Source organism: Conger conger, chromosome 17 (genome assembly GCF_963514075.1).
Source record: "Conger conger chromosome 17, fConCon1.1, whole genome shotgun sequence".
Classification (NCBI taxonomy): Eukaryota; Metazoa; Chordata; class Actinopteri; order Anguilliformes; family Congridae; genus Conger; species Conger conger.
The window spans coordinates 24,858,750-24,884,273 of NC_083776.1; the positions used below are offsets into that span (position 1 = coordinate 24,858,750).

Sequence of the window (25,524 nt, forward strand, 5' to 3'; positions counted from 1 at the left end):
ATACACACACGCATTTATGGATGGGTAAACACACTTGCTAATAAGCACATGAACAAACAAATTTTTGGGGGGTGGTCGTCATATCCTGTTGTCGCTCAAGTCCAAGACCTTCTCTAGCACTCGTATGTTCTCTCAGATGCCCAAAGTGTTGCTGGTGGCCCCGGTCTGGGCTGTTTGGAGGTCCTGTCCTTGAGCGATGGGCATAGCGAAGGCTCTGAAAGCTGGGTGGAAATCTGCAGTTAACATACCTCTTTGCAGGGGAGCAACAGCACCAGCACTCCGCTGGAAGGAGTCGTTGTGGTTTTCGGCAATCCCGGTGATTCACGTTGAAATTGACACGCTCTCTCTCTCTTGCTCTCTCCCTCTCTCTCTCTTTTTCTCTCTCTCTCTTTCTCTCTCTCTCTCTCTCTCTGGTGTGAGCAGAGCTATGACTGCTCCCTGCTCTGGTTTGTGGTTGTGTGGTGGCCCACAGAAGGCTTCTCATAACCCCAAATGCGAATTTAACCATTCCCTTCTAAACTCCCCAGCCCCATTGGGTGACTGCGGTCACATGATATGCTGATGAACAATTTTTCCGTTTAGTTTAATCTGGTATTGTAGCTCGTTTCCCCCCACCCCACCTGCCCTCCTCTTTGTTTTGAGAGAGGAAATAAGACAGACTGTGCAGAGACAGAGAGCAAGAGAAGGCAGAGACTGGATGAGAGAGAGCGAAAGTTGGTGGAGAGAATGAGAGAGAGAAAGAGAGAGAGACTCACTCTCACAGTCTAACTATGCAAATTTCACTCCAGGAGGAGACACAATTAGCCCAGTGTCCATGCCTCCAGTTTGAGTGTTAACCCCAGTGAGAATTTGCATGTCATCTTTTTCATATCAGGGGTGATCTGGTCATCTTGTGAAAGAGAGTTTGCACAGTCCAATCTCTTCTGTGCTGGTCGCAAGATCAGCAGCACTCACTCTCTCTCTCATTCTCTCTCTCTCTGCAGATCAGATCAATTCCAGCCTTATCACATGGATAATAACATAAAATAATGACTTCTGAAATCCAAACAGACTTAGCAATGCTTTTAAACACATTGAGCTGCTTGTGTTACATGTCTCTGTGGCTCTGACAGGAAACTGCGCATGGTGCTGCACTGGCTTCTTCCTCTCAGGAGCACTGTTGCAAAATGTGTGATGTGTGCAGTTCGTCTTTTATGTGTACAATGTGTGCACAATGTGTGCAATCAGTCTGTTATAATATGTGTGATATGTGTAGTCTGTCTGTTGCATGTGTGATATGTGCTATCAGTGTTACGGGTGTGATATATGCTATCAGTGTCACGGGTGTGATATGTGCAGTTAGTGTGTTTGGTGTGTGATATGTGCAGTCAGTGTGTTTGGTGTGTGATGTGTGCAGTCAGTGTATTTGGTGTGTAAATTGTGTGAAATCACACATCAGTCTGGCCAGTGTGTCCTCGCTGCTCACAGAGAGAGAGAGAGTTGGAGTTGTAAACTCAACCATTGTTCAGGTAATCAGTGAGGTTTGCCTGCACGTGTGTTTGTGTAAGAAAAATGAAGGCTTCTCAGGTGGCAATCAAGGTAGACACACTCACTGGCTGCGGTTTGTGCAAAGGTCAAACAGTGTGTGTGTGTTTGTGCATGTGTGTCAGAGGGGGCAGTTGCAATAGTAATTGCCAGCTTCAGCTCCCACTCACCTGCTTGGGTGAAAATAATGACTAATGATTAAACAGAGACCTGTCAATCATGCCACTAATGCGGTGATTACAGCTCTGTTCCAATGCTGTTTAAACCTAACTGACAAAGAGCCACCCTCTCCTGTCCTGGTCCCTGCTGCCCCGCCCCGCACTTACCCCTTTCAGCTCTCCGCGCACCTGCAGGCCCCTGTACTCCAGGGGGCGGGCGGCGCATTGTCGGCCCCACGCCGGGCAGCTGCGGGGCGGGGTCGAGCTCTCGCACCCCGACTCTGATTTCCTGAACCCCAAACAACCCTGCGACACCTGCCGCACCTGAGAGCTGCCTGCTGCTCCGCTACCTCACCGTGACATGCACAAACACACTCACGAAGAGGGAACTCCACCCTGCTCACTGCAGACCTCTTTCAGTCTTAAACAAATCTCATTATTCCCCTCTGAAGTAGAAAATATTATCTTGTTTTAAGTGACTCTTTGATTCACAAGTAAAATATTTGTCAAGCTTTTGTCAAGCTATCTCACCCCATTGCAATATTTCTTTCTTATTTAGCAAAAAATTCTAGAAATATTTTTTTGTTTGTTTGTTTGCACAAAGGTAAAAAGAGAGACTGACTGCAGAAGAGTCTATTCTGTTCTGCAATGATGTAACTCTCTCTGAAGTACATGACCTGACTGTTGAGAGGAAATGGCCGACAGATATCAGGCCATCAGGTTGCACTGTGACCCCTTAGAGACAAAACAGTCTTGTTCCAGCTGCAGTATCAGAGGGTGGGCGGAGGGGATTAGATGGAGGGATGCATCCGGGGTTCCAAAAAATAAAATTATTATCCATTCACCCACCAACTATAAACCATTACATTTTCAACACATTCATATCCATATTAATATTCAGTGTTTAAGGTTTATTCTAGGGTGATGTCATTTTTCAGTGTGTTTAGATAGAAGTGACAAATATTTGTATAATCTGTCCAGTGCCTCTTCTTTCATATTTATATTTGTCTTTACATATGTCGCTCTTGCCCATATTTCCATATGAACAGAAATATTCAGAGAGAAGGCTGATTGGCACTGACTAGTTTTGTCATGTTTATCTCCATCGATGCTGAGACGTGCCATTATCCCTGCCATTATGTGGTGGTGTGTGCAGGATAGGGAGGGATAAGAGAGGGAACGAGGCAGTAGGGGAGAGAGAGAAATAGGGGATTGAGGAGGACATTGTTAGTTTTGCCAGAGGACACAGCTGTCCCTGACACAAGCTCCCTACTGTGTTCCCACGACTGCACTGTCCCCGTCCCATGTCGAACACACCACACATCCCTCTCTCCCCCTCGCCGGTGCTGCCTTACACCCCCTGGTCAGGGGTGTGACCAGCTCTGGGGTAGGATATCCGCTGACCCCGCAGTCTGGCTTTAGAGGATCGACCTTACAGACTGTGTTTGCATGAACTGTGACCTTGCAGTCTGGACTAAGATTCAGTGTGACCTTATAGTCTGGACTAAGATTCAGTGTGACCTTACAGTCTGGACTAAGATTCAGTGTGACCTTATGGTCTGGTTTCGGAATGGGTGTCGATTGCCGAAACCTGGTAGCAACATACCATACCAGTCACAACGTAGGTTTTGGTGCCTTATTTTGGTGCCACACACCTTCTCAATAGCTAAAGTTACAGTCACTCTGTTGACTCAGCTAGTGACAGCAGGTACCGTTAGCAAGCTGGCTAATGTTAAATTCAGTCAAAATGTGAAAGAATTGTATGAATATATAAATTAAGTATACGTATAAGTAAGTATAATATATAAATTAATTTTTAAAATGTATGCTACATTTCTTCACTTTTGTATAAAAATGACACTCTTTACTACTATCGCTTGTTCTTTATTTTAAAGAAAGTATGGGTTTAGGCACCAACGCTGTTTTAAAAGTATCGTTTTAGCAGCAGAATCCAATCGATACTCATCCCTAGTAGTGACTCTAAGGCCTGGGGTAGGAATGTCTGGATAACTGAACACATTTCACAGCTACGCAGTCGTGGTGGGAGGGGGATCCACTCGGGCCGGAGAAGCAGGGGACTTTCCCGTCCGTGACCCCACTCCAGGTGGGCTGGGCCTGGCGCCTCATGCCTCTGCCTGCCTCTCATAGCTGGTGCCTGAGTCAGGAGGCTGGAGGTCAGGGGGGGAGGGGGTGGGGGCGATCACCTGCTGAGATTCCTCCCACCGGGGGCGGGTGACTCAGGAGATCACAGGCGGGATGGCGAGAATTCCCACCCTCTCTGTCCCTGTCAATCCAAGGCCTGAATCTACACCTCCAATGTGCAGCACTGCAGAATGCATTCATGGAAATATAAACACTATCTTTTATATCTGAATCTCTGTCCGTACCCATCTATACTCACTGAAATATTGTTCTGGCACCTAGATGAAAGTAACTTGCTGTTTGTTAAAATCTTTTGTTAAAAATTGCATTTTTAAGTTGCGCTTGAAAGAGCCCTTTTTTTGGCTGCTTAGGTCAGTCCATGCAACTAAAGGAGTTGGAAAGTCCCAGAGTTTCACCTGTGCTGCATTCAGAATGAAGAACATGCTTCATGACATTTGATTAGGAAGGAAGAGTAATGCGTTTTCGATGTACTAACAGTCTGCGTATTCGTATTTCGCTTTGTTCACATTTTACACTGCAAAATCCAAAAAAGAATATGTCAATCTTAACAAAGGTATTTTAGTCTTATATTTAGACTTAAAATCTTATTTCAAATAAGAAAATAAGAAAAAGAATGTTGCTAATGAGGTGAGACAGTTTGACTTATTTCAAGATTTGCCAATGAGATAAGACAATTTCACTTGTCAAGGACACAGTAACTTAAAACTAGCTATTTGTTTCTACTTGAGAGAAGATATGAAGTCTCTTGTCTCTTAACAAGACCAAAACACGTGTTTGCAGTGTAACCAGTCCAACAACATGGAGACCAGAAACATTTTGTTTCCAGAAGAAGATTATCGGATGTCATGCTACCCTCTCTAATATATTTACAGTTTTGAGTTCAGAAATGAACGAAACAAATATGACTAATTGTACTAACTGAGGAAAGGGGTGATGATCACTTGACTGCAGCCCATTGCATTTATGTACTCTGTATCATAAAATACTGTACCTTTGTATCTGATCTCTAGTGTGACTAACATCTGTTTTAGAAGCACATTTAGATTTTGATATGCATTTTTGTGCTGTTAAATTTACAGTTAAACAATGCTCTTATTTAGCTGATTACTGGCTACGGTTTGTTTTGCACCATCTACTCACAAATATGCAAAGGATACTACAAGCTCTTAAAATCGATTTCAAAATAGCGTTACTGCATTATATTCCAACTGTGCTACATTATTTGGTTTTTCATGTTGTCATTAATTAAATGCATATTTATGGTTTAAAATTAATTCAAGTTATTTAGTATATCGTCATCAAATTATATCAACGTAGCCCCCTACGTATCTGAGACTACTATGAGATTACAAAGGCAAAGATACCATACCGGCAACACTTAAGTTAAATGTTAGATGTTGAATGTTTTATGATCCCAACTAAATTTGCCACTCTTGTTCAATAGAAAACAGTGCCACATGCATTACAGAATAACTGTAGCTGTCACTTATAGCTGTAATTTATGTATCTTATAACATTATAAAGCTTATAACCTTACAAAAGTTATGCCAATTCTTAACTTGAGAAGTATACCAATGATGGACAGTTTTGAAAGCTTAGACTCTTTCTATGATTGATTAATTATGTAGAAATAGTGTCATGTAAAATTTCATAGATATTACCCAACATAGCAGATCAAAAGCAAAAAAGAAATACTACAAATGTTACCACAATGCTCACATTAACACGGCAAACATCATACCCAGTAGTAGTTTCCATGGAGATATCTCCCTAGAATTGCAGGTATCAGTGTACAGTAAGTTAAATAGTGTTAAAATGAAAAGACACATTTGTATACATTTAATAGTACTTTGACATACTGTATTCAAACAGGTTTGACTTAGATGAAGTTGCATACATCAGGACAGAAGTCCAACTGAAAAATATAGAGCACAATCAGGCCATAGGGACAGAGAGAGAGAGTGAGAGAGAGAGAAAGGGAGAGAGAAAGAAACAGAGAGGGAGGAAAGAGAGGGAACGGAGGAGGAAAACTGATAGAGGCAGCTGCTCTCATTGAGTCATTTCCTGCTGTCTTATCCTTCCGCTCTCATGTGCAGAGCGGCTCCCTCCTTCTGCCATCACTCTCCCGTTAGCCTCTGTGCCCCCAAACCACCGCGTTACCCCAGAGCCACCTCCACGGCTCCCTGCTGCACCCGCCGGGTCGGATCCAAGCGTCCTCCTCCAGCGGTATCAGACCATCGCAGGCTTCAGGACCATTTCCCTTCTCCACACCTGACCTGTCACACGCATCACTGCTGCCATTCAGCCTGATTGCACTGGAGTCACCCACAGAATCTGCTGCTGGCCTACGCACATTACATTCAGTGGTTCAGGGCTGCAGTCGTCACCGGGCCCCAGAATACAACTTTATTCCTTTTTTTAAGGACATTTTGATTGTAATGTATTGGTATTTAGTGTATGTGTCTGTGGTGATTGGTTCACCAGTCCGTTATCAATTCTGACACCCCCTCCTCCACACACACAAACACACTTAAAGGTACAATAGGTCATCTAACGGTCAAGAGAGGAAGAGCAGCAACAAACTCCTTCAAACCACAACACTGTTTATCCCTCCCCCCCTCTGTAAACACTCACTTTGAAACGCCATTGGCTGTGGCAATTGGAACCAATTTTCAACAAATGAGCTTGAATTATTGTACAGTTCTATAATGTTTTGGTACAGAGTGTCAGGTCGGTATATTTTGAAACCCGAATTTAAGGACTATAAACACAGGCAGAGGGTGAGTCGACATGTCAGTGAGCCCTTTTCAATGATAGGAAGGGATTTACAATGGTCTTGAAACAATGTTTTAACACAAACATCTTACCGATTGTACCTTTAACACAGATTAATGAATTTACTGAAAAATTGCTCAGGCTCTGTGTTCCACCACATATGGACGGCATCACAAATGCACAGTGATTCAGTTACTGCTGTGGGCCAATAGACAAAACAGCAGCCAATTATTGTACTCAAATAAGATCAGGCAGAAAAAAACTAAAAAACTTTACAACCCTAGCAGTAATCACGTAGTGCAGGGATGATGGCATTAATTGACCATGTGTGTAACTGCACAGGGGGTAACAGGGGCTAACACGACTTACTGGAAGGCTTTATGACACATTTACTAAACAACAGCAGTTTTGAGTTGTGGGGTGTTGGGGGAGACAGTCTGACCGTCGTCTGAGGTTAAATGTGAATAGAAGTGGCATTCGCTAACTCTCTAACTGTCGCTCTTAGTAAACTTGGCACTTTTGTGCCTTTAACAATGAGCACAGTTGCCCTTCACCGCAAAGCAACTGTGTGAGTCAGGGCAATTTGCTGAGCTGAATCTGAGGAATAACAAGCATTTCACTTCTCTTGGCAATGCTTTGAAATTACCCAGAATTCCCCAAAACAAATGTTTCCTTCCCATGAGCACAGGCATGGATTTCTTTTGAAGCGTCCATTGTGATGTTCCTCCTGGGGAATGTTCTCAGATTATGACTGAGTGTAAATATATTACACCTAATGTGCTGGCTCCAAGGGAGATTATAGATTATTAACACTGGCATGTGACTCAACGTGATGAGGCCAAGAAAGCGAGGTAATGGCCATGTGGTAGAGCTGCAGTGCATTGTGGGTACTGTGAGGTCCTCCTGCTGTCTCACGCAGCCATTGAAGCAGCTCCATTGAGAGGGAGGTGTTTATAGGACAGCAGGGTTGTGAGGGAAAAGGGGGATGATAAACGAGGGGTGACTCATCTGCATGTTGTCGTCCTCAATGAAAGACGGCTTTGGAAACTTCAGGCCCTCCTGCAGGGGGACAGAGAGATCTGTGTGTGAGGGACTCACACTCACATGCATGCACATGCACGTACACTCACACACACACACACTCACACACACATGCACACACACTCACTCACACACACGCATGCACACACACACTCACACATGCACATGTGTGCCCACACACTCACACACATGCATGCACACACACAATCACACATACACACATTATAAAAGGATGAGCAGTGAGTCACACCCACATCAAAGCCTCCATCCAAGTTAATGGCTGGGCACAAAAAGACAAACACAGACGACAATAATTAACCATAATTCAACTTCAGCCATCCTGGTTTTCATTCATATGTGTCACTGATTTGATGCGTGGGCAGCTGGCTATATTACCCACACTTCAGTCTTCATTTTGTTATAATTCATTCAGGTTTTATTTATTTTGTTGTTGTCACTGGTTGGTTTATTCAGTGATACAGTATATCCAGTTGAATAAAGTGAGTGTCGGTATAAATGCAATCTGTGTACGTTTCTAAAAGCTAAAAGCATCTGTTAACCATAAAAGTTTACCTCATTCTCCTCCTCTTTTCCACTCACGATTTTGATTAGGCTTCCATTACTCCCACGAGTCTATCGGTCAGTGGGAGAGCATGACCTGAGGACTATGCCCAGTGCGCAGTCATTACATGCCGTGGTTTTAGCACTCCTTAATCAAAATTAAAGAAAGGGGACTCAATCACACTCAATAAAAAGCACACGGTGAGAATCACCTGATCCAGCTAATTTTAAAATTAAATTTAAAAATATTTCTAGCGCACCATATTGCCTTCCCTACTTTCGCCACGATGGTACACCTAGGTGTGAAATATAGCTCAGGTGTGACTAAAACTTATTTATACACCTTTGTGAAGCCATTTTATGACACTGGGGCGGCCAGCGGAGGTGTACCCCCCTCTATAATCGGGTTCCTCCTGAGATTTCTCCCCATTCTGGTTTTTTTTCCTCAACACCTTTTGAGTGGTTTTCTTCCCACTGGGGTTTTTTTTTTTTTACCTCTTGCTCATTGTGTAGTGCGTTCTGACCTGGCTTTTGCCCAATTTTCCTTTCGTTGTTTAGACTGTAAACCATATTTGTGACAATGCCTCTGTCGATGCTATACTATACAATACTATAAACATTAATTGAATTGAATCCTACCGACTTTTGGAGTGGTGGCTTTGTGAAAAGTCAGTGAAAAGCAAATGTCCAGTTTTTCCCGGGTGTATCATACAATTATAGTTAGTCTCAAATACGCAGTGAGGCTAGTTTAATAGTGCATGAGATCTCATGGGACCATGAGATTCTTAGATCTATCTTTTGTGGTGCCATGAAAGCAAATTAAGGTGCTGTCCACCAGGGGGCAGTACCAACTTTACTTACAGGTAGGACCACAGCTGTGCTTCATTGTAATCACTATAGCTGTGGCCTATTACCTAATCACTGGTTTTATAAGGTATTGGTATTTGGGAGTGGTCTGTATGCATTCATTGCCTGTATTCTGCTCGGGCATTGAAGCTGGGTCTTGGATCTCTCAGTGTGACATATTCACACTGACATATTTCACTATCCAGATACTTTAAACTTTTTTATTCATATTGGCAGCATACAAAAAATAGAATAGGCATTTTGGATCTGCAGCCTTCAATGGCCTTGAACATCCAATGAAGCAGGGCGAGGATCCTCATTTCTTCAGGGTAAACATGCACTCTGTGGATCTGCAGGTGTGGTCCTCTCTGGCCTCATACGTGACTCACTCACACCTGGTTCTCTCATCTCCCCAATACCCCTGCCCCTTTGCAACATTAGCCCATTAATCTGAGGGGTGTCCACATGAATCTTCCCTACTCGGCCTGTCTCAGGGGTCAGAGCAAGGTGATCAGGGTCTCACTGGTACAGAGCTCCTGTAAAGTCTCCTCAGTAAAAGGCTGCTAATTTGTGAGCCATAATTTACATGGAGGTTGTGAATGCCTCCAGGAAGACCCCACTTAATCCAGAAAAACTGGTGACCAGATTTACACCATGAGTGGAATGTCAGTGATGTAAAGGTTTACAAAGTTAAGCTTTGATCATTGCTTGTTTATTCTTGCCCACAATAACTGGTGCCCTTGGGAAAGGAGATTTCATGGATGGGGGCGGGGGTAACAGTTTGTCTCTGATGAAAGATGGATGCTTCAAACCTGTATACATGTACACCAGGACTTTTGTATTTTGTGTGCACTGAGTCATACGCTGCTCACATCTTTCCTCTTCAGGAATCTGAGCAACACAGAACCCTTTCCCTCTAATATTCCTCTGCCCTCTGGGATTAGGAGGACTGGCAGGAACACCTGGGAGTTCAAAACCCAGAGCCAATAAATCTCTGTGCCAGCGGCTCAGCAAATGAATTACTTTTCAATGATCCATTATCTACACTGTCAGAAAAAGGGGTACGGTACACTGCAAAAAAACAAAAAATAACTAAGACAGTTATGAGTATTATAGTCTTATATTGAGACTTATTTTAGTCTTATATTAAAGTCTTTTTTCCTTGTACTTTATTTTGCTAAAAAAAAAAAAAAAAAGAGAATGTTACCAAAATTTCACTTGTCAAGCAAACATTCACTTAACATAAGATAATATTTTCTACTTAAGAGAAAAAAAAACACATTGTTGGGGTCCATTCTTGAACCAATGTTCCCTCACAGGGTCATAGATGTACCTTAGAATACTAGTCTAAAAGGGTAAAGGGTACAGTGAGAGTACTGGCCTTTGAGAGTACTGGCCATGTGACAAGCCATTATATCCCTATACAGGTAGGTACATGTTTTTGTAAGTCTACTGGGAAAACCTTATTATAACTCTAACTGAGAATGTGTGTTCTCAAAATGTGCCATGACTGAACCACCAAGCCTGCAGCTCTCTCTCTGGTGAAGACGAGGCACTACAGAGGCTATTATCTGTCCCGTCACTGCGACTGAAATCTGACTCGAGAAAGAGGCGTCGCAAAGCAAACCCACAACCCAGCTCTCTGACCGCCCCCGCGGACAGGCGCGCACTCCTGCATGATGCCCCTTCGACCTCTTAGTCTTCACACGCGCGCGAGACAGAGGCATTCAAACTCAATGCGCATTAATGTCTCTTTCCCTCACCGCCAGTTACTTTCAGATGATGAAAAAAAGAATCCCATGAGACAGATTACTCGGACGCTCAGAGAAATACTGACTCAAATTACGGGAATTGGCAGAATTCTGCAGAAAGTACAGTAATGTTATCAAGCAATCTTATGATTGTAGGGAGTGAGACCAAATTCTCGTAAAAAAGTGTTAGGAAATTTGTTCCAAGCAGGTTTCATAACTTTTATTGAAAAGCATGAAAATATAATTGAAATCCTATGGAAAAATGAAATGTATTCTGCAACATGGCGGCATGGATGGTGCAGTGGCAGTGGTTAGCACTGCCGCCTCACAGCAAGGAGGTCCTGGGTTCGAATCCTCGTCGGACAGGGCCTCTCTGTGCGGAGTTTGCATGTTCTCCCCGTGTCTGCGTGGGTTTCCTCCGGGTACTCCGGTTTCCTCCCACAGTCCAAAGACAAGCAGATTAGGCTGATTGGAGAGTCTAAATTGGCCATAGGTATGAGTGTGTGAATGAATGGTGTGTGTGCCCTGCGATGGACTGGCGACCCGTCCAGGGTGTATTCCTGCCTTTCGCCCAATGTATGCTGGGATAGGCTCCAGCCCCCCTGCGACCCAGTTCAGGATAAGCGGGTTAAGATAATGGATGGATGGATGGATTCTGCAACATTAAACACAAATGGCTCAGCACTTCTCTCCGACATGTTTAGAATATCTCACTTAGGATGAGACATGTCTGACACGGCACACAGAATGAGCTCTCTCTCGTTCAGTGACTAGGATTTTTCCTCTCCTGCGCATCACACTGCTATCAGAAACTCCTCTCCATAAGCAGCCCTCCCTATTCCCTAGGCCTTGTTTAATTAACTCTTCTACTCATTAAGTGATGAGCTTAATTAACCAAATCTACACCACTGTAGCGAGCTGCGCTACAGTGACAGTGGGATAATGAGGGTGTGTGCTTTCATTCAGATGCAGGGAAAGAGGGCATATGAAAAAGCTCACTGAGAGCTTGGTTATATAATGTATAAATCTGCTGTCTGGATTACAAACTTTGGATCTGGACATAGTTAAATTTGTGTAATTGGTTATGTTAAATCCAGAGATTGACCTTTAAAAGCCTCTACAAACTGAACTATCAGCAGGGTTACTCAGTTAGCTGGATAACGGCATTGAGTAAAACTCTTTTTTTTTTAACTTTTTTAGGGTTCCAGGCTTTACTCAGTGCAGTTCTCCAGCTAACTCAGTAATCCTGCTTTGGGCCCTGATGTAGCCATGTTTTAGACAGAGCAAGGGAAAAAAAGAGAGCAGGAATTGAAGGAGTCTAGCAATAAAAAAGCTGTGCGAATTCAGGCAAATAATAGAACAGCCTAAAACGTCTCCCCCCATCTCTCCCCCCGGCTCTGTCTGGGTAATTAGCGGCAAATCAAAGACAGAGCTGGCTGGCCGACTGCGTACAAGCCTCCCAGGGGCCAAATACTCCGGAAGAGTTCTGCCAACGAGGACAGAACCTCTCTGTACATAACCCCAACACACATATCCCAAAAACCTCTCTTCTGCCCTGTCTATCGTCACTGCTCCTCTCCTCTCTCAACACAAAAAAACTAAAATAAACCAATCTCAAACTGGCTGCTCCAGGTTCCACCACACTACTACAAATAAAATAAAAATAAAGCAGTCTCAACAAGTATTTTAGTCTTTTAGTTAGACTTAAAATAAAATAACATTTCCTTTACATTTTGGCTGAGTAAGACAAATATACTACCACTGAGGTGAGACATTTCCTCTGTCTACGCTCCTCTGTCTACGCCCCCCTTCCACTGAGAATGACATGACTTTATAAAGTGGCATAGCATCGTGTAGCGAGATTAGCGTTATGACGCGATATGCAGCTGGTTGTAACTTTCTGTACTGTCCTGTGTTCACACTCAGCTATGCTAACTGCAATATCAATTTAGGGAATCCAAAAACACGACACAGAGCACATCTTACAAACCTTAAACCTTTAAAACCTTACATCTTAACAGGGTTTTTTAAAGGGCACATTACAGTAAAGCAGCCCATCCAAGCCTATAATAGGGCAGAGTGATAATCTACCCAGGACGTAAACCCACACCCAGTTGAATGAGAGTCCAGTGACAGCATTACAGACAGGGACAGGGCCAGACAGAGGACCATTTAGTGTATTAGTTTTCATTCTGATTTAGATATTTGATTAAAATCACTTGAGATGAAGACAACTCACCTGCCGTCTCAGATTTAAATCAGTTGCTACATTACATTACATTACATTATTGGCATTTGGCAGACGCTCTTATCCAGAGCGACGTACAACAAAGTGCATACCCATAACCAGGGATAAGTTCGCTGAAAGACCCTAGAGGTAAGTACAATTTCAACTGCTACCTGTACAACAAGGAGAAGGACAAGGGCCTTTTTTTTTTTTTTTTTTTTTTTTTGAACAAACAAACAAACAAACAGAGCAAAAGTCACCAAAGTTAACTATCCAAACACTGCTTACCTAGCCAACTAAAAATACTGATACACAAAGCAAGTCACAGAGACAACAATTAAGGTTCACAGGGAGGTAGGGAGGGATGGGGAGAGGTGCTGCTTGAAGAGGTGTGTCTTCAGCTTGCGCTTGAAGGTGGGGAGAGATTCTATAGTTCTGACCTCAACGGGGAGTTCGTTCCACCACCGTGGAGCCAGAACAGACAGTAGTCGTGAGCGTGAGGTGGAGGTTCTGAGAGGGGGAGGTGCCAAGCGGCCTGTGGAGGCTGAACGAAGAGGTCTGGCAGGGGTGTAGGGTCTGATGATTTTTTGCAGATAAGCTGGGGAAGTCCCTTTAACTGCCTGGAAGGCTAGCACCAATGTTTTGAATTTGATGCGAGCCATGACAGGCAGCCAGTGGAGGGAAGTAAGCAGGGGGGTGACATGTGAGTATTTGGGAAGGTTGAAGACCAGACGAGCTGCTGCATTCTGGATGAGTTGGAGGGGTCTGATGGCGGACGCTGGGAGGCCAGCCAAGAGAGAATTGCAGTAGTCCAGGCGGGACAGAACCATCGCTTGGACCAGGAGCTGGGTCGAGTAGGGGGTGAGAAAGGGGCGGATTCTCCGTATGTTGTATAGGAAGAACCTGCAAGACCGGGTCACCGCCGCAATGTTCTCGGAAAGGGACAGTCTGCTGTCCATCACCACGCCGAGGTTCCTTGCACTGGGTGACGGCGTGAGTGTGGTATCCCCGAGGGAAATGGAGAGATCCAGATGGGGAGAGGTATTAGCAGGGATGAATATCATTTCAGTTTTACCTGGGTTGAGCTTTAGATGGTGGTTGTCCATCCAGCTCTGGATGTCCCTCAGGCAAGCAGAGATACGGGCTGAAACCTGCGTATCAGACGGCGGGAACGAGACGAAGAGTTGGGTATCGTCCGCATAGCAGTGGTAGGATAGCCCATGTGCAGTGATCACAGGGCCAAGGGAGCGAGTGTAGAGAGAAAAAAGAAGCGGGCCAAGGACTGAGCCCTGGGGAACTCCTGTGGCGAGGGGCCGAGGTGTCGATACCGAACCAGCCCAGGCAACCTGGAAGGAGCGACCAGAGAGGTAGGACTCAATCCAGTCCAGGGCTGTGCCACAGATGCCCGTTGCTGACAGGGCAGACAGGAGGATGGAGTGATCCACAGTGTCGAAGGCAGCAGAGAGATCTAGAAGAATGAGGACAGAGGAGAGGGAGGCTGCTCGAGCGGCATGAAGTGACTCACTGACGGAGAGGAGCGCAGTCTCTGTCGAGTGGCCCGATCTGAAGCCAGACTGATGGGGGTCTAGCAGGTTGTTGTTAGAAAAGAAGGAAGAAAGTTGAGTAGAAGCGGCTCGTTCTATAGTTTTAGAAAGGAAAGGAAGAAGAGATACCGGGCGGTAGTTCTGGATGATGGAGGGATCCAGGGTAGGCTTTTTTAGCAGCGGAGTGATGTGGGCTCTCTTGGAGGACGCCGGAAAACAGCCGGAAGACAGGGAGGAGTTGACAAGGGAGGTGACAAATGGGAGAATGTCAGGTGTGATAGTTTGGAGAAGAGAAGAGGGGATAGGGTCAAGGGCACAGGTTGTAGGGCGGTGGCAGAGCAGGAGTTGAGAAACATCAGAGTCTGTAAGGGGGGAGAAAGTGGAAAAGGAAGGGATGGGCCTTAGGGGGGGGAAGGGCACAGTGAGGGGGGCGGTGGTTGTAAAGGAACTGCGGATGACTGCGACCTTCTCATCGAAGAAATCAGCAAAGTCATCAGCAGCGAAGGAGGACTGAGGAGGAGGAGGCGGTGCGTTGAGGAGAGAGGAGAAAATGGAGAAAAGTTTCCGGGGGTTAGAAGCAGAGTTCTGAATTTGTGTTTTTACTTTGCTAAATGCAAAGTAATTAGGATTTCACTACTGATGCTATCCAAATATTGAAGGAATTTTTCAGAAAGCATCATTCTTCCACTCTAAAAAAAAAAGTAAGTAGATTTCAGAAGGCAATAATGTAATAAGCATTTTCATACTAATGTAGAGAAAAGGGATGCATTAATGCTGTTTTTTTCATTAAAACCACATCTGCTTAGAAGACATAAGTGCTTTTGGTTTGGAGTTTGACCAGTAATAATTTAACTGTGTTAAAGATGTGAGATAAAATACCCCTCTGAACACCATGAGGTCAGAGGTCAAAAGTGCTGTGGCTTGTGGGCTTGTGTTGTGGCTGTGGCTGGATGAGACATTTTTCAGCATATTTTTCACACACGTACTCATATGCATGAGGGTACACACACATTCACACACATGCACAGATACTCACACACACACGCAAGCATAAACACACACACGCACACACACAAACACATGCATGAACACACCCATACACACAAACAAATGCATGCACACACACGCAAATGTTCACACACACACAGGCACACACACACACACACACACACACAGCCATGCTGACTGTGCTGCCTGTCACACACCCCTCTCCCATCGTCCGCACCTCCAATCCTACCCCTACTCTCACATCCACTGGGGGCCAATTAGCCTGTTCTCCACGCTCGGTCGATTCACACCCCTCTATCTGCGTCCTGCAGAGAGTGGGAGAGAGAGACAGACAGAGATGGAGAAAGACAGAAAAGCGGACCCCAGGGTCAACGTGTTGCCGAGGGTAAACACAGCAACTTACCACTTGTCATCATCTAACTACAGTAGTTTGGAATTGCCTGACAACAGCTCGTACAGTATGAGTGTGTGTGTATAAGTAGGTAGTCACACTATAAATAATTGAGTAAAGTCAATGTAAGTATTCCATATTTTCTGTTATGAATGCAGGCTATGCACACATTAGCTGTTTTCATGTAAAAACATTATTTTAGCAGAATGCAGCATCACTTATTGGCAGCTGTGCCTGTCCTCATCTTGTCCAGTGTCTGACATAAGCACACACACACACACACACACACAGGTGCACACACAGTGAGAACATGTAAAGGCTGGGACTATTTATGCAGCTTTCAACATTAAATGGTCTTTATTCTGCAAAAACATTTGGGGAACCAAAACCAGGTGCGCTTCGTTGTACATCGCTCTGGATAAGAGCGTCTGCTAAATGCTTTGTAATGTAATGTAATGTAATGGGTGCCCCTGAAACACCATTCAACCCACGGACCCCTCCACACGCACACACACACACGTGCACACACACAGACTTCCAGGGCACCAGCAGTGGTGGAGGAGGAAGTGTCGTTGAGCTGGGACGGAGTTTATTACTCACGGGGGGGCAGATACTGCCCTCCTAACGGGAGAGCGCTTTGGGTCACTGATTAACCCCAAACCTAAACAGCTCCTGAGCCGCATTGTTCCCGGATTCCCGAAGGAATCTAAGGACACTCCGACCCGACGTCAACGGAAAATGGGCGGGCATCCACCCGCGGACCCGGAGAGTTAACGGACCCTAACGGCAGAGCGGGAGCAGAGAGACGTTCCGTTCGTCTTCCCCGCGTTCCCAGGAGCGCCCTACTCCAAATGGGGTTAACGACGAGGAGACAGCACTCCAGAGGAGGGGCAACAATTAGGCTGTGAACTACCTCAATAAAAACAGGGTAATTAGACAGCGTTATTAGTGAAGGTACAGTAACTACACAGAGAGGTCCATTGCAGGAATTGCACACCAAAGCTCATTTATCCCACAATTTACCAGCTGTAAGGCCTGTACATTAAATTGCTATAAAACCTGACCCATAGACCATTTTTTGTACTATAAAATAATTCATTAGGAAGGCATTTTGAAAGTGGCCCAATCAGAATTTTTTTTTGATAATCTTCACATGCATCAAATGTCGACAAATCAGTAATAATTGTAAAGATTCCAGACTTTATTTGTTCCTTCTGGGTTTTTTAATTGTTTTTTTTAATTCCATTGTCTTATCCATCTGACAAGGGTCATGCAATGTAATGCAATGGAATGGTGCAATTTTAAAGAATGTAATCTAATGTAAGGGATAAAGGAGTGTAATTTAATGTGAATGTTTTATGTAGGAAAAGATAATGTAATCTGAGAGTGTAATATAGAGGAATGTACTATAAGGGTGTAATGTAATATAATATAATGTGAGGGAAGGATGTAATATAGGGCAATGCAGTTTGATCTACGAAGAGTGAAATATCAGTTTTAGAAAACACATTAAGACTGTGTGCGTGCATGCGTATACGTGTGTGTGTGTGTGTGTGTGTGTGTGACAGGCTGGTGTAAAGCCTGCGTGTGTGCATGCGTGTGTATGTGTGTGTGTGTGTATGTGTGTGTGTGTGTGTGTGTGTGTGACAGGCTGGTGTAAAGCCTGCGTGTGTGCATGCGTGTGTATGTGTGTGTGTGTGTGTGTGACAGGCTGGTGTAAAGCTTGTGTGTGTGTGTGTGTGTATGTGTGTGACAGGCTGGTGTAAAGCCTGTGTGTGTGTGTGTGTGTGTGTGTGTGTGTGTGTGTGTGTGTGTGTGTGACAGGCTGGTGTAAAGCCTGTGTGTGTGTGTGTGTGTGTGTGTGTGTGTATGTGTGCGACAGGCTGGTGTAAAGCCTGTGTGTGTGTGTGTGTGTGTGTGTGACAGGCTGGTGTAAAGCCTGTGTGTGTGTGTGTGTGTGTGTGTGTGCGTGTGACAGGCTGGTGTAAAGCCTGTGTGTGTGTGTGTGTGTGCATGTGTGCGACAGGCTGGTGTAAAGCCTGTGTGTGTGTGTGTGTGTGTGTGTGACAGGCTGGTGTAAAGCCTGTGTGTGTGTGTGTGTGTGTCACAGGCTGGTGTAAAGCCTGTGTGTGTGTGTGTGTGTGTGTGTGTGTGACAGGCTGGTGTAAAGCCTGTATGTGTGTGTGTGTGTGTGACAGGCTGGTGTAAAGCCTGTGTGTGTTTTTCTTCCCACACTGTGGCCAGCCACAGTCACCACAGGCCTCAGCCATCAGCAGCCAATCCTGGCTCATCTCTCCTCATGTGTCAATCATAGAGCCCTGCTTGCAGCTTCACAGCTGTACTACCTGACTCTCAGCCGTCAAGAGCTCTCCACTCCAGACCAGAGCCATTAGCAGCTGCTGGAAGTAGCGGTTAGAGCCACTTGGGCTTAATTTGCTTTGGATTAGTCACATTAGTCACTTCAGATGGAATAAATTATGGAAATGAGAAAGAAAAAATATATTTTTGTTTTCATTTTTTGTTGCTCATTTAACAAAAACAAGTCCTTCCTTCCTTCACTGTGACACTTCCTGTTCTAGAAAATCAAAAACATAAAAACTGCATCTGAGATTGTATGGATAGTGCTCGCATCTTTTTTTTCCACTTTCCTTATCTAAGTATATCTGAATACAGATCTCTATGTCTTTCTTCTTGTCTCCTGCATTCAGTCATATTTTTCTGGTTCAAACAAAAAAGGGGGGAAAGAACATTTCATAACCTGAATTACGAGCTCATAGGGTTTTTTAGGATTCCATGAATTGTCTTTATAATTTATTGTGTCTCTTATAATCTTTAAAATCTCTCTCTCTCTCTCTCTCTCTCTCTCTCTCTCTCTCTCTCTCTACTTGTTTCCGTCTCTCCCTTTTCACTCACTCTCGCGACAGACACTCCTCTCAGATTATCGATCTCTATTGACGGGCGCGTAGCTGCACATTCTCCAATAACCCGACACCGCGCACCTGCCGGCCGGCGCGGGGCTTAGCCGCCGCTACAGCTGGCTCTAATGGGCGGCGGGCGGCAGCAGGCGGCGTGCTGTAATTATGGTGTCGCCCCGGCGGCGATCGTGTGTCGCTGGGCTGCGACGGGCTGTGTGCTGTAATTACGGTGCCAAGCGTCGCTCCGATCATGTGTCTCTGCCCGACAGGCTCCGCTTGCTTGCGGGTCGGTGTTGGGGCTGCGTTGTGTAATTAGCGTCCCCGCGGTGTCAATGAGAGCCTCTGTCTCGTGCTCCATGGAGCTCTGTAATCTGCCCCAGAGAGAGCTAACAGGTGCTTTTAAGGCATTGTTCGCGCACACATACATACACACACGCACGCATATGCGCACACTCACACACACACACGCACACACACACTCACACACACACACACACACACACACACACACACACACACACACACAAACACAGCATCACAGGACAAGCAGAAAGTGCTTTGGAGTCACACAAGATCATACTTTAACAAACAATTTGTATTATTCAAACATTTTTAAACAATAATATGGTATAGGTATAGGATTAACTTTTTTTTTACGCAAAAATTGCTTACTTATTTCAGATAATATACTCTACTTGATAATATACTATTTGAATTGACAAAATATATCTCTGTAGAGACAATAAATAAATGGCATGTAAGATAATGACTGTGACAAACCATTGGGAATAACATTTCTATGAAATATACTACAATTATGAGATCTTACTATAATTTAAATGTATAGGTTGAATAAACTCTGCAACTTGGACCTTGTTTCACAAAGCAGGGTGACTGAGTCAGCTGGATAAGAGTAAAACCTGGAACCATCTCAAATATTGAACATGGATTGCAGTAAAAAAGAGCTGTTCCAGGTTTTACTCAGTGCAATTCTCGAGCTACAGTAACTCAGTAATCCTACTTAGTGAAATACCCCACAGTTCACTGTTTCAAATCCCAAGGATTTGGAAAAATGTAGAAAAATCAATATTGTTTAGCCTAGAATAGTCATTTTCCTGTTATTGTTGTTGTCCTTGAGCAATGTGTTGTTAGACTTTTCATTGCACAATGACCTGTCTAGGTGGCACGGATGGTGCAATGGGTAGCACTGCCGCCTCACAGCAAGGAGGTCCTGGGTTCGAATCCCCGTCGGCCAGGGCCTCTCTGTGCGGAGTTTGCATGTTCTCCCCGTGTCTGCGTGGGTTTCCTCCGGGTACTCCGGTTTCCTCCCACAGTCCAAAGACATGCACGTTAGGCTGATTGGAGAGTCTAAATTGCCCGTAGGTATGAGTGTGTGAGTGAATGGTGTGTGTGCCCTGTGATAGACTGGCGACCTGTCCAAGGTGTATTCCTGCCTTTCGCCCAATGTATGCTGGGATAGGCTCCAGCCCCCCTGCGACCCTGATCAGGATAAGCGGGTTCAGATAATGGATGGATGGATGGATGACCTGTCTATGGACAAATAGTTAAAATCCTTTCTCAGAAAAGGGTTAACTGGCATCTATAAGGACGGTCCCTTATAGTGGCAGACAGTTCACTCAGAGAGCTAATAGTGGCTAGAACGTGTTAGATCACACCTTCCACAGGCTTTTGTCACTCATAATGCCCTAATTATCGCCTAGTGGGTCCTACTTTAAACTTCTGTGATCTTGTGGTTTAAGTTGAAGTCCATACTGTGGTTTTCCTTACTCTCCTTGGACAGTTGGGGTTGGTCTCTGCAAAGGAAACCAAAGGAAAATGTTTGCTTATAGATTTTATTTTGCAATTTTGGGGCTGGTTGCACAGACACAAATAAAGCCTAGTCCTGGACTAAATTCAGTTTTGTGTAGAGACTCTTAATTTCAAATGTAGTTCAGGACTAGACTTAATCTGTGCCTGTGAAACTGACCCTAAATGGCTTAATGCTGTGAGATGGTTTGTGTGAGATCACAAAGCGCACAATGTAGCATCCCAAAAATCAGCCAGCGAAGGACCTCACCAGGCAAAATAAAAACAGGGACCAGTGACTGATGAGCTGGCTATGATAAGTCTCTCTCGGGGAGTGCAAAACGCGTCACTAAGATTTGGTCTAGATCATGTCCAAGAGAGTTCACTGTAGCCTTATGTCCCATAGGGAATGTATGTATATAGATATGAGCAGTTACACGTGTGTACGTGTATGGATGCATCACAGAGTACAGCTCACAGAGTGCAGTGCACATGGGTGATGTTCATGTATGGTAATGTATGGCTACGTTAAGGCATGCATAAGTACGGGAGTCATAGTGGGGGCTTTAGTAACATATGATGATGTAGGATGTAGGACAGACAGGGGGCCCAGTGGGACCCAAAATCTCTGGTGTTACACCTGATTAGTGGAACTGACTACCCTGGGCCCAATGGCAGGGTGGTGGGGGCCTCAGAACTAAAAAGTTTGCATTGGTCTTCAATTTTAAGGGGCCCCACAGAGCCTACATTTGCACAGGGCCCAGAACGTTGTGCTCTATAAACAGTGCGTAAAGCAGAACTGTGTGTCAGTTCTGTAGCCTTGTGGCACGTGTGGGTCTTTATAAATAGCGCTTTCTTCACGTGGAGCTGTTTCTTGGTCCCAGCGTTCACACGGGGAACGTGGCACTGACAGGAAACCCAACTGCGGTTCCGCTCACACTCAGAGCCTCTCCAAAGCCTGTTCGCACTCTCTGTAGTTTGCTTGGAAAATAACGCATTAACTCCTCCTTTCTTTATTTTTTGTTTTTTAAACCTGAGGAAGATCCACCTCAGATTGAAATGTTGTTGAAAAGCGGTGGTGATGGCAACAGTGTGCTGTTTTTTTTTTTTGAACTTTAATCGAGCTCCTTCTTCCACCATCCAATCAAACGCCTGCTGCTCGATTTGTGCCTGTTGCTCTGTTTTTCTGACTTCCTGTTTTCACCAGACTCTTATCAACATCAGATTGTGAGCAGAGGGGCATCCCCCAGGCACAGAGTCTCCGAAAAAAGCACGCTGCATTCTGGTCGCAGGGCCAGGTAAGGGTCACATCTGATCCATTCCAGACACATCAGCACAGACCCGATCACAGACACATCAGCACAGACCCGATCACAGACACATTAGCACAGACCCGATCACAGACACATCAGCACAGACCCGATCACAGACACATTAGCACAGACCCGATCACAGACTCACAGACAGAAGCACAGACATGGGGCATACACCCAGTGACCACTGTATTAGGAAGACCTGTACGCCAGCGTGGTGTCTAATCAGCCAATCATGTGACAGCGACTCATTGCATAAAAGCATGCAGACATGGTCAAGAGGTGCAGTTGTTGTTTTGACCAGAAATGATTAGAATTTGATTGCTTCGATTAGAATGGGGAAGAAATGTGATCTAAGTAACTTTGATCGTGGAATGATTGTTGGTGCCAGACAGGGTGGTTTGAAACGCATCTCAGAAACTGATGATCTCCTGGGATATTCATGCACAACAGTCTCTAGTCTAGAGTTTACAGAGAATGGTGCCAAAAACAAAATAAATCCAGTGAGCAGCAATTCTGTGGCTGAAAATGGCTTGCTAATGAGAGAGGGCAGAGGGGAAGGGCCAGACTGGTTCACACTGACAGGAAGGTGACAGCAACTCAAATAACCATGTGTTACAATAGTGATATGCAGAAGAACATCTCTGAACACACAACAGTATGTGAGTAAAGGCAAGATTGAGTGACAAGATTGATAAGATTGATAGGACAACCTAAAAAAAAAGAAAAAAAGAAATTAAAGAAACCCTTCCTGTCTTGGCCTGGTATAGAGCTGATACTGTCCAGATTTTGACCAGGTAGAGTCAAATTATTTAAAAAAGATAATTATTTAGCATTTTAGTTAAAAAAGACAAACAGTGAAACTGTGGCAGAATGCAGGGGCATACCTGCTCACTAATCCAATGTCTGGAGATAATGACAGTGACACCTGCACACACACCTGCACACACCTGCCCATACACCTGCACACACACACCTACACACACACCTGCCCATACACCTGCACACACACACCTACACACACACACCTGCACATGTCCTCCGAAGACCTGCTAATTCACCTCTTCCCCCTGTTTTTTAGACATGAGTCTTCATCTCCAGAGTCATGTTCTACTGTGCTGAAACCTACACTACATGGGACATCCAATAAAAAAAATATATAAATAACATTTTAGAAAATATTTTCACCACAGCATATTTTTGTCATCCAAGATACTTGTATTATGTCAAAATAAAGAAATAAAATACCTTTTTGATATGGCTGCACTGAACCTTCCCGTTCCAATGGCCTTAACTGTGATATATGTGGATGATCCTGAGCAGCTTAGTCACACATTGGCACAGAAACATTCAAACGTTTACAACCCCCCCTCCCCCCTCCCTCCTCTCCTTAGCTGCTCCTAAAACACACATGTAGACGCGACGCCGCGTGGAAACCCCGAGTGGAACATGATGTGATGTCTGTGTCTGTCGGTCAGTCTCTCTCTCTGCCTATGAGTCACTGTCTGACATCTCTGAGAGATGTGGAGGATCGGGGTGGGAGTGTGCGCTCTCGGGGCTCGACTCATGCACAAACCCCGAGATTCACCCTCTGATTCGCCCCCCGCGAAAGCATTACACACTCACACAATGATTCTGTTTCTGTCATAGCGCAAATCCTCAGCAGCCTGGCTTAGTATTGTGTTTCAGCCCAGTGTAGAGGCTACTGGTGTGAGCATTGCATGCAGTACCAGCCCTAGCTCAGGAGCACTGAGCCCTTTGCCCCTTGCGAAATCAAATTCTAACTAAGGGTAAATCAATTCATATTATTTTCATATTTTCAGCAAATTGCCCTGGTTGCGGTTGTGGGATAAGCTACTTGACTATAAATACTATAATCATGGTTGGCTCACATTCAGAATTTTTTTTCCAAATATTTTTCAAATGTACAACACTGGGTCATTAAAATGATTGTTTAGTGTTGTTTGGATTTGAGCCGAATTATGAGAACACACTGGCAAAAGAAGCGCAGCACATAGGGTAACTCTGAACGTCAGTAACAGAGAAAGTCCGCTGACTATATTTGCACGAGGCATGACTGAGGTTTCATCAGCTGGGAAAGTCATTATAACGTGTCAGATAATCCACAAATATCTCCATAGAATCCGTGGCAAAAATAAACTGCACATCTGACAGCGAACTCCGGGCGAAGTGACAGCAGCCGTAAAACTGTGGCCTGTGTCTACACTGCCATCTGTGGGACAAGAGGCGAACTGCAACGGCTTCTGATTCTCGGCTGAGGTTTGACTTGCTATGCAGTCAAAACGACAGCGAGACGAATGAGAGGACTGGCCTGTCACAGACCTCCGCTGTGGGCCGTCACCACGCCCGCCCGTAACCGTGCAGGCCGTATCGACGACCACGCCGCTCCAACCCCCAAGCGCGGTCACTTACACCCCACCCCCTGGCATCTACCACTCTATCAATCAATCAGTCAATCATTTCATCAATCAATTATTCAGGTAATCTATATCTGCAGAGAGGCAGTCCAAGCAAGGAAGCAGTCCCTTATGGACAGTATATTAATAATTCAACAAGGCCCCTTTTGACTGCAGTAAACTACACACACACGCACACACACACACACTACACCACATACACACACACGCAGACACACTCACCCCACGCAGGCACAGACGCACTCACACACACACACACACACACACACACACATACGCATACACACACAGATTGACTGACAGTAAGAATACCTGTAGCAGTAGAAATAGCTGATAGATAGCAATAGAGCAGGTTCGTATATGTACTGGAGCTACAGAATATACTTCAATTCACATATCTGTTTCTTCAGCACTGGAAGACCTCAGTCAACAGTCACATCATAAGAAACACAGTTGGTCAATCACAAAGCTCTCAGTATAATCGTGATGGAGTCAATATTACTGCGGTAGACCAAGGTATTCTATCTGAAAGTAAAGCCTTCTTATGTCACATAGACATAGGCAACTTTGACTTGGAAAAGCCCTGGAGATTTAACCTCATAGCTCCTTTACTCATGAGAGCCAGATTATTGCTGCTAACAAACAGATTTATCCATCCATCCATCCATTATCTTAACTCGCTTATCCTGAACAGGGTCGCAGGGGGGCTGCAGCCCATCCCAGCATACATTGGGCGAAAGGCAGGAATACACCCTGGACAGGTCTCCAGTCCACCGCAGGGCACACACACCATTCACTCACACACTCATACCGATGGGAAATTTAGACTCTCCAATCAGCCTAAACTGCATGTCTTTGGACTGTGGGAGGAAACCGGAGTACCTGGAGGAAACCCACGCAGACACGGGGAGAACATGCAAACATGCAAAAAATATAATATAGTGATGATGTATAAAAAATATATACAATATAAGCTAATAGCAGTCAGATCAGTCAGCTTAACATGATTTTGAGCAATAGTGGATTGTAGACTAGGATGCAGCTCAACCCATTTTACAGATCT

General features: G+C 44.8%; 1 protein-coding gene across 1 annotated transcript in view; it reads right to left on the reverse strand.

Moving 5' to 3' along the window:
- Positions 1 to 599, reverse strand: part of runx1 (RUNX family transcription factor 1) — a 49,209-nt gene extending 48,610 nt beyond the window's left edge. The window contains exon 1 of the mRNA XM_061226698.1: positions 249 to 599. The gene's annotated coding sequence lies outside the window, so the exon portion shown is untranslated. The remainder of the gene's footprint in view (positions 1 to 248) is intronic.
- Between the last annotated feature and the right edge of the window lie 24,925 nt (positions 600 to 25,524).